This window comes from Podarcis filfolensis (assembly GCF_964270895.1).
Source record: "Podarcis filfolensis genome assembly, chromosome: 13".
NCBI lineage: Eukaryota > Metazoa > Chordata > Lepidosauria > Squamata > Lacertidae > Podarcis > Podarcis filfolensis.
This window is the reverse complement of record NC_139615.1, coordinates 51,222,936-51,237,589: the sequence shown is the minus strand read 5'-3', so window position 1 is coordinate 51,237,589 and position 14,654 is coordinate 51,222,936. Positions and strand designations below refer to the sequence as shown.

Here is a 14,654-nt window from a genome sequence, read left to right as displayed (position 1 = left end):
ATCTCAGCACGTGGTTTCCCTATCCAATTTGAAACCAATTTGAAACCCTGGTTAGCTTTGCAAATGTTCTAGTATGTTTTTTAATTGCTGCACTACGTATGTCCCTCAAGACTTTTAAAAATAGCTTCTCAGTGAAAACTAGGAAATGATTTGCCCAGACAATGTGATAGTGTCTCACTAGCTTTTCTTTATTTGTGTGTCCCTTCCTCTACCCTCCTTTCCCAGCCATTCAGTTCCTTCTCCCACACATTTTTAATTCTATTCCTTGGCCAATGTTCCATAGGGAGCCTTAGGGTTCTTAGTCTGCCCCACATGCTGGGGGAAAGTCACCCAGAGATTTGGGTCGAAGTATCATCAGTACACGGAAAATACTAGACCCTACCTCTCCTTTCCATCTACTTGAACTGGTGCCTTGAGGCCCTGCTTCGTGTGCCTCCCCCATGAGAGGAGCAGAGGGTGGCATCAGGAGAACGGGCCTTTTCTACTGTGGCTCCCCATTTGTAGAATGTTCTTCCTAGAGAGGCTCGCCTGGCTGCGTCACTACATATATTTAGGCACCAGGCAAAAACGTTACAAGTGTGTGGAGGGTTATTGCTTTGTTTGCTATTATGTTATGTACTTTTGTGTTTTTATACTATAAACTACCCCTTGATTCTCGGCTGAAGGGCAGTATATGAATTTAATAAACGATTTTTTTAAAAAAAACAGAGGCAGTTTTGGGTTCTGTGAGGGGAAGCAAACTGAAGCTTAATCCAAATAAGATTAAAGGGGCTTTTGCTTGGGAAATTGACTTTTCTAGATTGAGGTTTGCAACTGGTCCTAGATGGGGTTGTGCTCCTCTTGAAGAATCAGGTTCATGAGTTAGGAGTACTGTGCCCCTCAGTACTAACTAGGGATGCTCAGGTGGTGGTGGTGAATAAAGCTGCTTTTTATCCTCTGTGATCCATTTTGGGAGAATGGATTTTGCTTCCATTATCCATGCACTAGTTAGTGACGTCCAGTCTAGACTATAATGCATTCTACCTTACATTATAGAACTTGCAACTGGTACAAAATGTAGCTGTGCAGCTTCTGCTAGCACCAAATAGGTTTAGCATGTTACACCAATATTGTACCAGTGTGTTTCAGGGGCCCATTTAAAGTGCTGATGATGAACTTCAAAGCCTCAAGTAGTTGCCGCACCTGTACCAACCTGTCCACACCTCAGTATCTGCTTCAGGGAACCTGCTTCGGTGCCTGCCTACAAAAACAATTTGGCTAGCAGGCACACAGACAATGACCTTCTCAGGGGTGGTCGGTCCTGCAGTTATGGAATTCACTGTGTACTTTTGATTTTTACAAGCAAGTTTTTAAGGCAGACATTATCCTTAGAAACCAGCTGAAGTTGTTAAAATCTCTCTCCTCCCCCCAGATGTGCAGGCTTATATGTTTTAGGGGAAAACATTCCGTATTTTTGATTAACATGTGTTCATAGAGCTCTGCCCTTTAAAACTAATGTTATGCCCATTTGCTCAGGTGAGGGGAAACAGTCCCTGTGCTAATTAGAATTTGCCATTAGAAAGCACATCATAATAATTACACGAAGGTCCAGCAAGGGGCAGTACAGGACCAATTGCTGTCAAATCTGTTCTGGTGAATATTAGTATTGTGCTGATCACAATGCAGTTTAACTCATGTTATGGAACTGTTTTGAGATTCTAGAAGGACAGAAGTTTTTCAAGCTACAATGTGTTAGTTAATATGGCTTGGTTTTATGCAAATAATTTTTGGCATGTTCACTTTCATTTCAGGGGGTGTCTTGAGCACAAATACTGTGGTTAAAACATGCTTTCTTAGTGAATAAACATCACTCTTGGAAACACTGGGAAAGTAGTTCACTTAATATTCAAAACTAAACTTCTGATTCATGTATAGCGACAGCCCAGGAGAGAATAGTATTGACTGAAAGATTGACTGAATTTATATACAGCCCTATACCCAGAGGTCTCAGGGCAGTTCACAAAATAAAATCAAAATATAAAACTACAAAATATGCAATCAAAACAAAAACAACAACCCAATAACCCCCCCAACCCCACATTTTAAAAGGGCATAGGAAGATTATCAAGAATTATAAGAGTATGTAAAGGTAAAGGGACCCCTGACCATTAGGTCCAATTGCGGACGACTCTGGGGTTGCGGCGCTCATCTCGCTTTACTGGCCAAGCGAACTGGCGTACAGCTTCCGGGTCATGTGGCCAGCATGACTAAGCCGCTTCTGGCGAACCAGAGCAGCGCACGGAAACACCGTTTACCTTCCCACTGGAGTGGTACCTATTTATCTACTTGCACTTTGAAGTGCTTTTGAACTGCTAGGTTGGCAGGAGCTGGGACTGAGCAATAGGAGCTCACTCCATCGCGGGGATTTGAACCACTGACCTTCTGATTGGCAGGTCCTAGGCTCTGTGGTTTAACCCACAGCGCCACCTGTGCCCCTTTGAAAAATGGAACCTACTCTCTATTTTTCCTTCCTCAATTAAAAAAAATTATTTAATTCACCAATATATTCCCTGTAAGGTGGAAGCCTGAGATGTTTTATGTGGCTGGTGCATTGCCAACCCCACCTACCTGCCACCCCAATACTCTCATTTTCCTACTCATATTGAAATACTGCCCCTCAATGAGGCCAAACTTAGATTCACAAAATGTTTAGGGGTATGCGTACCAAGGTGTCCCCCCAAAAAAGCGCTGGGTGGGAGGATCACAAAGGGGTTTCAAAGCCTCCTAGTATGGCTCCTTTCCACCTTGAATGGAAACCACGTCCCCCTCCTTGAGCAAAGCCTGCTCCTAAGACTGTCCGCTTTCCATCGCAGCCAAGCAGGGTGAATCATTGGTGAGGCAGGAGGAGCAGCATGTGAAGAAGGCCAGAAGCATCAGCCAGCCTGGGAATCATCTGATGCAGCAGTGGATTACCAGGCAAGGAGGGTGCCACTTCTGGCCACCTTCCCACACTCCCAAACATGCTTCTGATTGGCCATGGTGGCAGAAGCAGCAGATTCCCAAATTAGTTTGGGAGGAAGAAGGTGGACAGTAGTGGTTCTGGTCAGCTCTGGCTCCTGGGGGCAGGGGCCCCAGGGCTGGTGGAAGGAGGAGCCAGCAAAGCAGTTTGCTGCTGGGGGCTGCTGCAGCCTGTTCTGCCTGCCCCTCTGCAGCTCATCTGGGCCATCCTTCCACCAACCTTCATCACACTGAAGCTTGAAGCGCCAGCTGCCTGTGGCCATGCAAACTGCAATGTGACAACACTATTACATACTTACTATATATGTAAGATTTGGAGGATGGGTTTGAATGCTGAAACATTGTACTTCCAGATGCGAACAGTAGCTTTGGCTGAAAAACTTACTTGCCAAATTCATGCAACTAAAGGAGAAACAAGTGCTTCTCTTTTCTATAGCATTTGCCAATCGTTTAGTGAGCACGTGTAGCAAGAAGTTACTCAGAATCTGCTACAGTCCCATGGCAACATGTGGAGAGACTTTTTAAGACTATCCTTCAGAAATAAGTTCTGATCTTTCATAGCATTGTGGTTGACGTGTTGTGAGTTGTTTTCCTGTATCTGTGATACACACTTGAAAATTAATAAAACGTATTTTCCCCCAAGGGGCAAGAATCAGATCCTGGCCTAAAAGGCAGAACGTGTTTTATTATTTTTGTAAGTATTTAGAAAATGGAAGTGGGTTGAAATTGAGAAGCCTTCCTTTTTCGTATTCACTTGCATTTTTGAGTTTAATGGCTGTGTTAACAAAAAATGCCACACATATGATAGTGAGTGATAAGCTCATTCTCAAATGTATGATGTTCATTTAAAGCAAAAGGCTCATTTATATAAATAAGGGCAAAGCAAGCTCAGAGAATTTACTTTTGTTCTCAAACAGCCTGCCTTTTGCAGACGGGCTTCAGTGCTATTACATTGCATCTAATAATAAAAGAACAGGAAAAAATGGAGCAGCAATCTATACCAGGAACCTTTCTGAAAGGGTCGTGATCCTATTAAGGCTTCTACCTTTTCCAGTCCCCAATGTCGGTGAAATTGAATGGAATGCAAATTGGGACAGGGCAGCGAACTTCATTGAGCAGCTTAATAAGTCAAACTATGCCAGTAATGGGAATTCTGCATTTCCCCCTCATTTTATTGTGTGTACACTTTAAATCGACATCTTAGTTGAGGTGAATGACACAAAATGGCATCAAATTGAAAAACAGGAACAAATGCTTAACCTTGGAAGAAAGAACTATTGAAACCAGTGGTTCAGCGAGGTAATTTTAGACCCTGGACTTCATGGTCTTATGGGGAAGAGCTTAATTAGATAGTCATGTGCATTACTTCACTTGTAAAGCACACAATTAATATTTTTCTCCTCTCCACACCCCACCATTCCATGTTTTAAAACTGTTTCTATGTACCTGCTACACCAGAGTGAAAAAACAAGCAAGAAACAGATTGCCAACCCTGATTTTAAATAATAATACTCTAAGCTTGTGCAATTTCACATTTTAAAGTCAATTAAATCATAGTACCAACATGGTTTTTGTTTATTTATTTATACTGCACCTTTTGTCCCTTACATGGACTCAATGCTGATTACAGATAAAATAAGAATAGATAAAAAAAACATTGGGGAGACAATCATTTTAAAACAATTAAACATTAATAGAATTAAAGCTATCTATCTATATTAGCATATGTATCTATTCATTTAAACCACACAATCACAACAAAAACAGCATGGCACCAGCCCTGTTATTAAAAACAGTCAGTTCCCCAAAGCCAAGGTAGTCAACCGACATTCTAGATTTGGAAGGCGATGATATAGAATTTGGCTGGCATGGCTGTCTTTGGTGTGGGAAAGCTAAAATTTATAAGAGTTTTACAAACCACATTATTAGGAAGAATTTATATAGAGTTTGGGAGAAATACAAAAGTTTGTTGGAAAGGAAAACACCAATATGGTTTCCCCCCATTGAAGCAACGACAATTAATAATAATCATTTAATAATAATAATAATTTTTATTTATACCCCGCCCTCCCCAGCCAAGGCCGGGCTCAGGGCGGCTAACAAGCAATAATAAAAACAAGATGAATGATTACAACTTAAGAACAAAAATAAAAAACAACATTAAAATAATGGAACATTAAAATATTTAAATGTAGCCTCATCGCAAGAGGAGAAGGAAAAGAAAAAAGAAAGAGAGGGAGGGAATCAAATTGGCTCCAAGCCAAAGGCCAGGCGGAACAACTCTGTCTTACAGGCCCTGCGGGAAAAAATCAGATTCTGCAGGGCTCTGGTCTCATGAGGCAGAGCGTTCCACCAGGCTGGAGCCAGTGCTGAGAAGGCCCTGCCTCTGGTTGAAGCCAATCTAACTTCCTTAGGGCCCTTAATTAAGAGAGTTAATATGGATAGACAATGCGCGACATATAGGGAACTGCTGGATTTTACATGGAGGTCACTCTGACTGAAACCTATTTGAAAAACCACAATTTGAAAAACAATTATTACCAAATTAGGACAAGCTATTGTCTAAAATGTATAATTCTTTATTAGAATGGGAAACAAAAGGCAAGCTAGTCAAAGCTTCAGTGACACATTGGGCAATAGATATAGGACACAATATAGACTTAAACCTCTGGGAGAAACTGTGGGAAAATGATTTCAAAGAGAATTACAGTGGTACCTCAGGTTACAGATGCTTCAGGTTACAGACTCCGCTAACCCGGAAATAGTACCTCGGGTTAAGAACTTTGCTTCAGGATGAGAACAGAAATCGTGCTCCGGTGGCACAGCAGCAGCAGGAGGCCCCATTAACTAAAGTGGTGCTTCAGGTTAAGAACAGTTTCAGGTTAAGTACGGACCTCCAGAAAGAATTACGTTCTTAACCCGAGGTACCACTGTAAAGTCATAGTATGCTGTATGGACAAAATATTCATCTGGGAAAGAGGAGCCCACCATCTTTGGATTCCCCACACTCCTCAAAGTTTGTGCCTTCCACATCTGTTGTACCTGTTAAAGGTAGTAAAGTCATATATCTCCAGTAGTTTGGGAATTAATGGGAGAAGATAAGAGACCAAGAAGCTGGCAATTCTGGATAGGCATTTGGGGACTTATAAAGTTAGCCTCTCCCTAGAAGTGTGGCCTAATAGACCTCAAAAGTTCTTTCTCAAGCCTGGTTTAGGAGAATTTTTCAGGGCTCTCCAGTGGTAAGATGTGGGATAAGAGTTGAATTCCCTTGAATGCCCCCTTTTCATGTCAAAATTAGACCCCGCTTCCACTTGATATGTGAAGGAGGCAGTCACATGAACAAACTAAGAGGCCTGGCCCAGTCACCTCTGATTTTGCCCTAACTGATAAGGAAAATGTTATTAATCCTGGTCTGCACACATCCTGCAAATTTCTATTTTACTTACTCCAGATTCAGCATGCATAAGATTGCTGACAAGCTAGTGGACGTCAATACACATTGAAATTCTGATGGAATGTAGTTGTATTACAAAGTGGGGTCTGCAACAAGGGAGCAGGAGTGGTGCTCTGTGGTTTCAGTTAGCCTGGAACAGGAGCCTTGTAGCACCGTTTGGGCTTGTGAAGGATACCTTTTCCCTTTCTTGTTCTCCTGAAACCTTTATCCACTTAATATAGTGCTCGGGATCATGGCTGGCTGCTAGTGTGAGCTAGCCCTGAACCTGTGCTTTTAGTGCTGTATAGCACACTGCGGATTTACTTATTTTTAACTTCATGCTGTGCATCCCTGGAGGTGCTATAGGTACTGGGGCCTCAAGAAGGCAATTCATTTCTTCTCCCTCCGTGGGTGCCCGGGGCCATGGGTGCCATGCAGTGTGCGTGGCCCTGGCACCAAAATTTGTGGGTGCCCAGCCCCTTCATGGGGAATTTTGTTGGTGCTTGGGCACCTAGGGCCCCAGGGAGCTGGCACCTATTCCCATGGTCAGCTGATATGTTCCATGGTTCAGCTGCTTTCAACCATAGATTAATTTTTAGACCTTCCTCCTCCCAAGACTTAAATGAGAATTGCCTATAGGAAACAATGCAGAAATTCATGGTTTTAGTGTAGATGTGCTTGGGCTGCCATGTGTCTCCTTCCTGTGTGCCTGGGTTCAGTGTGAACTCAGAAGATTCCTCTCCAGACTATGATTTACTCTAAATTCTTCTATCTCTATGTCCTCAACATTTTGGAGCACCTGGAAGCTCTTAGTCTTGGGGGCGGTATGAAAAAGCAATAATTTGCCAATAGTATTATACATCATATACTTGGGGTGCCCCATCCCCAAGTATGATGAAGGCCCATAACATTTTGAACACTCTGAAATTTACTTCTAAGTAAATATCCTGGAGTCAGTCCATAAATAATTTGAAAATAATTCATATGATTTATTTTTCCTTTAATTTTCCAAAAGATCATTGCAACCCTCCTTATTGTCTATAAATACAAATGCCTACCTATGTTTGGATTATGCAATTGTCTGCTGAGGAGACCATTCTCAAGTCATGGCCTTATACTTATTTAGTAAATTGTATTGATTGTGCAAAGTTGGATGTAACATGTAACAATTAAATTTATTGCCCATGATATATCTGGATTGCCAATAATTCATATTGGTTCACTTATCTTCAAGCCCTAAGACTAAATGGAATTCACTTAGCCAAGCTCAGACTCTCCAGTAAGTACTTAATCGAGAATCTGTCTCCCTCTCAAGGGGTTTTTATTAAAATAAAATGTGACTCACAGCAAACCTGACAGTTGAGCAGTTAGCTTACAAATCTGATTGTGATGGCAGAGCAGGCAGAATGAATATATATAACTACCCTGACATGTCAGTGCAAGGCTGAAAACAAGAACTGATGAATGGGATGAGCTTGGCCTCCCGCCTTGCAGTGCAGACGGCGTTAGGGAAAGAGAAGGCTCCTTGTGCTGGCTGACCCAGCTTATCTTTGCAATTCATATTTTGTTACCGTGTGTCTCAGGGATGAAACACAGGCTGACATAGATGCTTCGTTTAAGGGGGAAGCGTTTTGGCAAAGAGGAAAAGAAGATTGGGTGTAGCTTTTGGACTCTGAACTCACTGGCTTCATTTAATGTATCCATTTGTGTTGATGTTCATGCTTCATTTGCGTAAATTAACTAACATAGCACATACGTACTTGCATGATTAATAACCCCAGATTTTACTTTTCTAGAAAAAGAAGTGCCAGAACTTGTTGACCTTTTTTTAGGGGGAGGACTTCTCCTCTCCCCCTACCATTGCAGGAGAAAAATAAACTCCACAGCCCCAAGTGCCGTACCTCCCGACACCTCTTTTGTGCAGCCTGAGCGCTGTGCGGGGCGACAGCACCCCAGCGCTACAGAGCTGGCGGAACGCAGCAAAGAGGTGCTGGAACTCAGTTCCAGTGAGTTCTGGCTGGGAAAAAAAAGCCCTGCTTATACTGTGTAACAAACAAGCAAGAACAGCTGAAGTTTGACTGCCTCTCTACTTCTTTGACCTAGTTTGGGTAATTTCCTTAATCCTGTCACTGCACTCCAATAAAAAGCTTTACTTGCTCAGCTGTTCCTATTTGGCTGCTGATGATTTCTTTGAGATTAAGCCCTGCATTTAATCAAATACTCTAGTAATAGCTTCTGGTTTGGTTTGGTTTGGCCTGGCTAGGCAGCATTCTTAACAGTTTTGTCACAGATTTGGTTACGCTCTGTCATGTACACATAGGAAGTTACTTCAAAAGGGTGTGTTGTATACCTGTAAATGTTTTATGTTAATAACCTAAGATTCGAGAAAAAAGGTTTTTCCCCTGTACTTTCAGGTATGTAAAACCACCAACTTCTAATAGTAAAATCCAGTTCTACCACATCCATAAGAGGGTCTGGGCGATGAACATATAATGTGTGAAAGACTTCTAATAAAGACATGTCCACCACCTTCTAAGGCTGCCTGCTCCACTGTCAAACAGCTCCTGTCTTAAGGAAGTAGTTGTTGATATTACTATATGTTTATTTATTCATTCCCCTCATTTTCACCTGACAGGGACTCAAGCCAGCTTACAGATAAAAATAAGAACAGCTAAAAACATAGAAGAAAAACAAGCATTAAAGAACAATTAAACATTGATATAATTAAAACTGTACATATACATAAAAAATATATTACAACTATACAAATAATTGCAATAAAAACAGCCCATTCATTAAAAGCAGTCAGTTCCCAAAGCCTGTAAAGAAAGTCTTTACTTGGGTTTCCAGCTTCGTCACAAGTCAATAGTGATCACTCCTCATTGCCCTCTGCAGGGGAAAGCCAGGATTTATGACGCAAAAATCCTGGCAATGTTCCCCAGTGGGGTCTGGGGAGCTCACTGCCTTCTGCTATGCTACTGAAGCTGGTGTCTGCCAACGTGAAAGGCCGAGCGGGTGCGACCTGGGAGTGTGTCCCTGCCGTCTCCGCCATGATTTGTGCTTGGTTCCTCCAAAATTTCTGGCTCTTTGAAGGTATCTGAATGTTTTCTTTGAAACTTGAGAATCCTTACAACAGCTGGGAAAGGAAGGGGGAGGACAAGGTGCTTTGTGCGTTTATATGGTTTTCACATGGTCTCCTTCTTGTCCTCCCCTGCAAAATGAAAGAGACTTCTGTAGCCGCTCTTGTGTTATTCTGTTTGTTACCTCGGAAAAGAGGGGAGAGGCTTTTGATTTATGCTCAACAAGGAATCTAACAAGATTTTACTATGCCCTCTCCCCTCAACCGAGGCTGAATGGACTTTATTTAAAATTATTCCTGGACTGGGCTAGGAGTGCTGTTGGTGCAGTGAAAAAAGAATGAATTGCTGCTGAGCAGGTATGGCGGAGAGGCTGAATTTGAGAAAAGATCCCGTTTTTAACTGTGCTGAGGAAGAACTCCAGAGAGGAATTTTAATGGCAGAGACTGAATATGCACTCTGTGACTTATTTATGGCCGCAGCACATACGCTAATCGGTGAACAGTGGAAGGAATGGAATGTGACCTTTACTTGTCGGTGGAAGGAAGGAGGCGGTCCGCCTTATTTAAGGAGGGAGTTCCAAAGCCTGGGAGCAACTACCAAGAAGACCCTCTTCGGCATCCCCACCAAGCGCGCCTGTGAGGGTGGTGAGACTGAGAGAAGGGCTTCTCCTGAAGACCTCAGTATTTCCGATAGCTTGGACCTAAGCCATGTAAGGCTTTGTAGGTGATAACCAGCACTTTGAACTGTGCCCTGAAACAGACCCATAGTCAGTGGAGCTGTTGCAACAAGGGAATTGTCTGCTCCTTATAACCACCTCAGTCAACAATCTGGCTGCAGCTCTTGAGGCTGGTTGAAACTTCTGGGCAATTTTCAAAGGCAGCCCCACGCAGCGTATGCTACAGATCTATCCAGTGTTTAGTTCATTCATTCATTCAGCCTTTATTGGCATAATAAAGTTCAGTTGAAATCCCCTTCCTTGGTTTGGGCCCTACCTTAAGAAGCAACAGGAAAACCTCCTTAGCTTTGGAACTGCAGAGATGGGCAGGGGTCTTACCACCAATTGTGCAGCCCCCCCCCAGGTTCAAGACTGGGAGCAAGGCTGGCTCTTTTGGCCACTCTGCTTCTGAGCTCACTGAAATACAGACTTGCCTCCCCTGGCACTCTCTCCTTGGAATGCCAGTGGATTTTAATTGGCTTGAAAAGTGGCCTATGATTTTGACTGAAAAGCAGGGTTATGAATGAATGAATAAATGAATGAATAATATTGTTCACGGAAGGAAGCAACTTGATAGCAGCTTGAAACAGTAATAGCCCTAAAATAAAAACAAAAACACTGGCATGATATAGTAACACAAATTGAATCCCTGGTGTATTTCCATTTACAACTTCCCTTCTGGTAGAACAACTCAGTTAAAGAGCAGGTTTCAAGTGCTAAATTAATATTTTTTTAAGTACATTGAATGAATTAAATTGCTTCTAGTTACAATCTTTTATCCCAGATTTCAAGTGAGAGAGTTGTTAACCTAGCTATAAGCAGACTTAAAATAGGTGTTTCTTAAGAACCTGCTGACAGGATAAGTGCAGTGCTTCAAGTAAACCATTCTAATAGTTGGGCATTAAACATCTTATTTTACTTAAATGTGTCTATTGTGGAAAATGTCCTTTGTGAGAGAACTGAACTTTGTACCATAACCAAATTCCACTGACACCATTGTGAGTGGTATTTCACAGGAAGTATATATTCAATGCATTTGTTAATGCAGTTCTAAGTGTTTATGTGACTTTTAGACTGGTCTGGCTGTAAGTATCAGGATTATAGGCTTGTGTGTGTAGCTGGAGAGTATAGTATTTAGTGAATGAAGTATCCGAACTTCCACATTTCCATATTCTCTATGGCAAATCTTTAACCCGGGGATAAAAATTGGGACTCAAGCCCAACCTCCTCCCCCATCAAATTTTCCCCTTGAAGAGACAGATTTGTGTCCTGCCCCCCCCCAACACATACACACATCTTGCTCGATCCAGACCACCAACACCCAGCCCATTTTCTCTGTTCTCCTCTGCACCCACCTTTGCAGTCCTGCTTACCCCCCACCCTGAGTGCTCTTCACCAGTGCCACCTGTCCACGCTCCCCCTGCTCCCTCCCCTTTCTCAGCTGCCAAGGACCCCACTCAGCTGCAGCCCTGTCTACCCCCTCCATTCCTCCATTCCTCGTTTCCCCCAGTCCCCCACCCACCTCCCTCCCTCCAGCTACCCTTACCCCTGGAAGACAGTCACCCTTCCCACTTCCCACCCTCCACATTCCAGATGTAGTCTCAATATCTGCCCCCCTGCCCACATCCACAGGCCTTTTCCTGAGCCTTCCTGATCATGGAGGTTCTTCCACCATGCCCCTCACAGCCACTATCCCCATCCACCTCGCCCGCCTGCCTGCCTGCCACTGTCACAGCACACAGACGGACCTCCACAGTAACCATAGAGAGGGAAAGTGGGAAGTGGAGTGGCACGCCATCTTCAGCACCTGGGCCCCCCCAGGATAACCAGAGGTAATTTCTGGGACATTCCAGGATCCAATCAGAAACCAGGAATGTTTTTTTATTTAAAAAAAAAATTGGAATGTCCCAGTAAAAACAGGACGGTATGCTGTGGTGGTTTAGGCAGGTGTCATTTCAGTCTTCTAAAAAATTCTTGCTTCATATTCCATGTGTAACAAAGACTGCTGTGGAAGGCAAGAATTTGTCCGTTTTGTGTGCATGTTAGCTTTCCTGAAATATACCTTGTTAATTTCCACATTTCTATATTTCACATGGTTTAGTAAAGTGTCGTTTCAGTGTTTTAAAACTGGCTTCCTTTCGTTCCTTGCTATTGCAGCACTAAGTTAAGATTGCTGTGGAGGGCTGTAAGCAGTGTCCTCAAGAATCTAATGTCTTCCAAATTGGCGTGGCACCTCTTCATTCTGGCTCTTTCCATACTGGTGTGAAATCCACTGGGTGGTTTTCATGTACAAGCCCAATTCAAATGGGTGAGGGCTGTGCAAGACCCCTGTAGTTAGAAAGTGTGCTCTCAAAAAAATTGAGAAAAGCAAAGGTTTTTTTTTAATGCTTTATTGAAATTAAAAGAAACAAAAATCCAGAAATAAAAAAAATCATCAAATCACATTAAAGTCTTCTTACATCTGTAATGACTTCCCATCACCCCATCATGCATCTACCACCTATTTCTTCAAGCGCACTTTCCGTTTTCATGTATTAATTTTCATTGATGACTTATTCTATGAGTTTCTACTGTACCACAGAGATCATTCAAGGCCTGCCATTGACGTCCTGTTATTACGATGTTCCTTAAGATATTTTTTGTACATGTCCCATTCTTTAATCGGTATGTTCTCTCAATTTCCTTGTCATTTTTGCCAGCTCAACGTATTCTAACAGTTTGCTTTGCCACTCCAGTTTGGTTGGGATTATGTCCCCTTTCCAGTGTGTAGCGATTAATATTCTTGCAGCTACTGTGGCGTACAAGAATATTTTCCTCGCCGTTTTAGGGATGTCTGAACCTAGAATACCCAAAAGGAAAGCTTCCAGCTTTTTAATAAAAGAGATCTTAAACATCTTTTTGAGCTCCTTATAAATTACCTCTCCAAATTTCTTTATTTTCTTATAGTTCCACCACATATGTAGCATTGTACCTTCCGCTTCCCCACATCTCCAACATTTACTTGAGGTATTTTTGTACATTTTAGATAGTTCTAATGGTCTTAAATACCAGCGGAATTGCATTTTCATAAAATTTTCTTTCAATACATAACACACGGTAAACTTCATATAACCCAGATCTTGAGCGCATTTAACCATTACTGATTTTACCTCCTCCTCCTTGACTTCCCAGACAAGGAGGAGTCTATGCATTTTAGAAAGAGTTTTTCCTTTGGAGTTAATCAATTCTTTTTCCAAACTGGAAGGCTCCGTCGCAAAACCATTTCGTTTATCAAGTTTAAATATCTCATGGAGTTGATGATATTGTAACCAGTCTTACAGATATACCCTAATTTCTTCAAAACCTTTTAGTTTCAGCTGATTTTCTTCCTCTTAACAATACTTTGTATGTTGGCCAATTCCCTTTCATATTTTTCTTCTTCACTGCTAGTGCTTCTAGGGGAGATATCCACCATGGGGTTTTGGGTTCAAGCAGATCTTTATATTTTGCCCAAACCATATATAGAGGTTTCCTTATAACAGGCTTTTGTGTACCTTGACCTTGTCGTAACCTAAGTAGGCATGCCAGCCATAACAGTTGTCAAATCCTTCTAGATCTAAAAGAGTTCTAGGTCAGCATTTTGTAGTATACACCATTCCTGGATCCAGGAGAGACAGGCCACCTCATAGTAGAGTTTCAAATCTGGCATGGAAAATTCCCCTCTTTAAGGTCAATTAATAGTTTATGTTTAATCCTGGGCGAAAAGCAAAGTTTTCTTATATTCATGCTCAGGACCAGAGGTGATCTCTTAGTAGCCTCAGCCTAGAAGCTCTAGGACCCAGTATTGGTAAGTGGCGGGAGTATGTGGCCCTTACAGCTTCCACTGAAGGACAGTAAATATTAAATGCAACTTTTAGATTTAGTCAATTAGTAGTTAATCTTTAATTAACAATCACATTCGGTTTTTGGTTTTTGCAGCTTAAGCCTCCGTTTCTTTTCAGAAATGTCAACCAGAAGTTCAAAATACTCTAGCCTCGCCTGAGTGTAACAGTTATTACCAGAAAGGGAAAGTGTGAGGAATTGCTTTAAAGCTACATATTCTTTTTGCAGGTAGGCCCATTTTATTTTAAGCTTTTCTTTCACTTCCCTATTCCTAACATCGTTTGCTGTCATCCCAGGGTATATTGTGTCCTGCAGTATAGGAATAGATGGTGAAAATGATAAAATATATGTATTCATTCCTTGGACACATGTCAGGTTAGTCCAGTGAGTGTAATAATAAACGGAAGGTCAGAAAATAATCACTCTCTGTTCATGGTGCCTATAGAACATTTGATCAGCTTGTGGCACCATGTTGCCTTAAATGGACATCCACACACACACTCTATCCCAGCTGGTGGACTGGCCAGTGTGTCAGCTTGCCCAATGGCAAGTAGGCCCCCTTAAACAT

The 14,654-nt window shown here is 42.1% G+C and overlaps 1 protein-coding gene across 11 annotated transcripts in view; it reads left to right on the top strand.

Moving 5' to 3' along the window:
- The window catches only part of LOC310748288 (poly(rC)-binding protein 3-like), a 257,271-nt gene that overhangs the window by 129,740 nt on the left and 112,877 nt on the right, over positions 1-14,654 (top strand). For 2 of the 11 annotated variants that reach the window (XM_083583919.1, XM_083583920.1), the window contains exon 2: positions 14,219-14,314. The exons of 7 other annotated variants lie outside the window; for them this stretch is intronic. The gene's annotated coding sequence lies outside the window, so the exon portion shown is untranslated. Of the gene's footprint in view, positions 1-14,205; positions 14,315-14,654 lie in introns of those variants that run through there. 2 more of the 11 variants (XM_083583924.1, XM_083583902.1) reach the window with 2 other exon arrangements.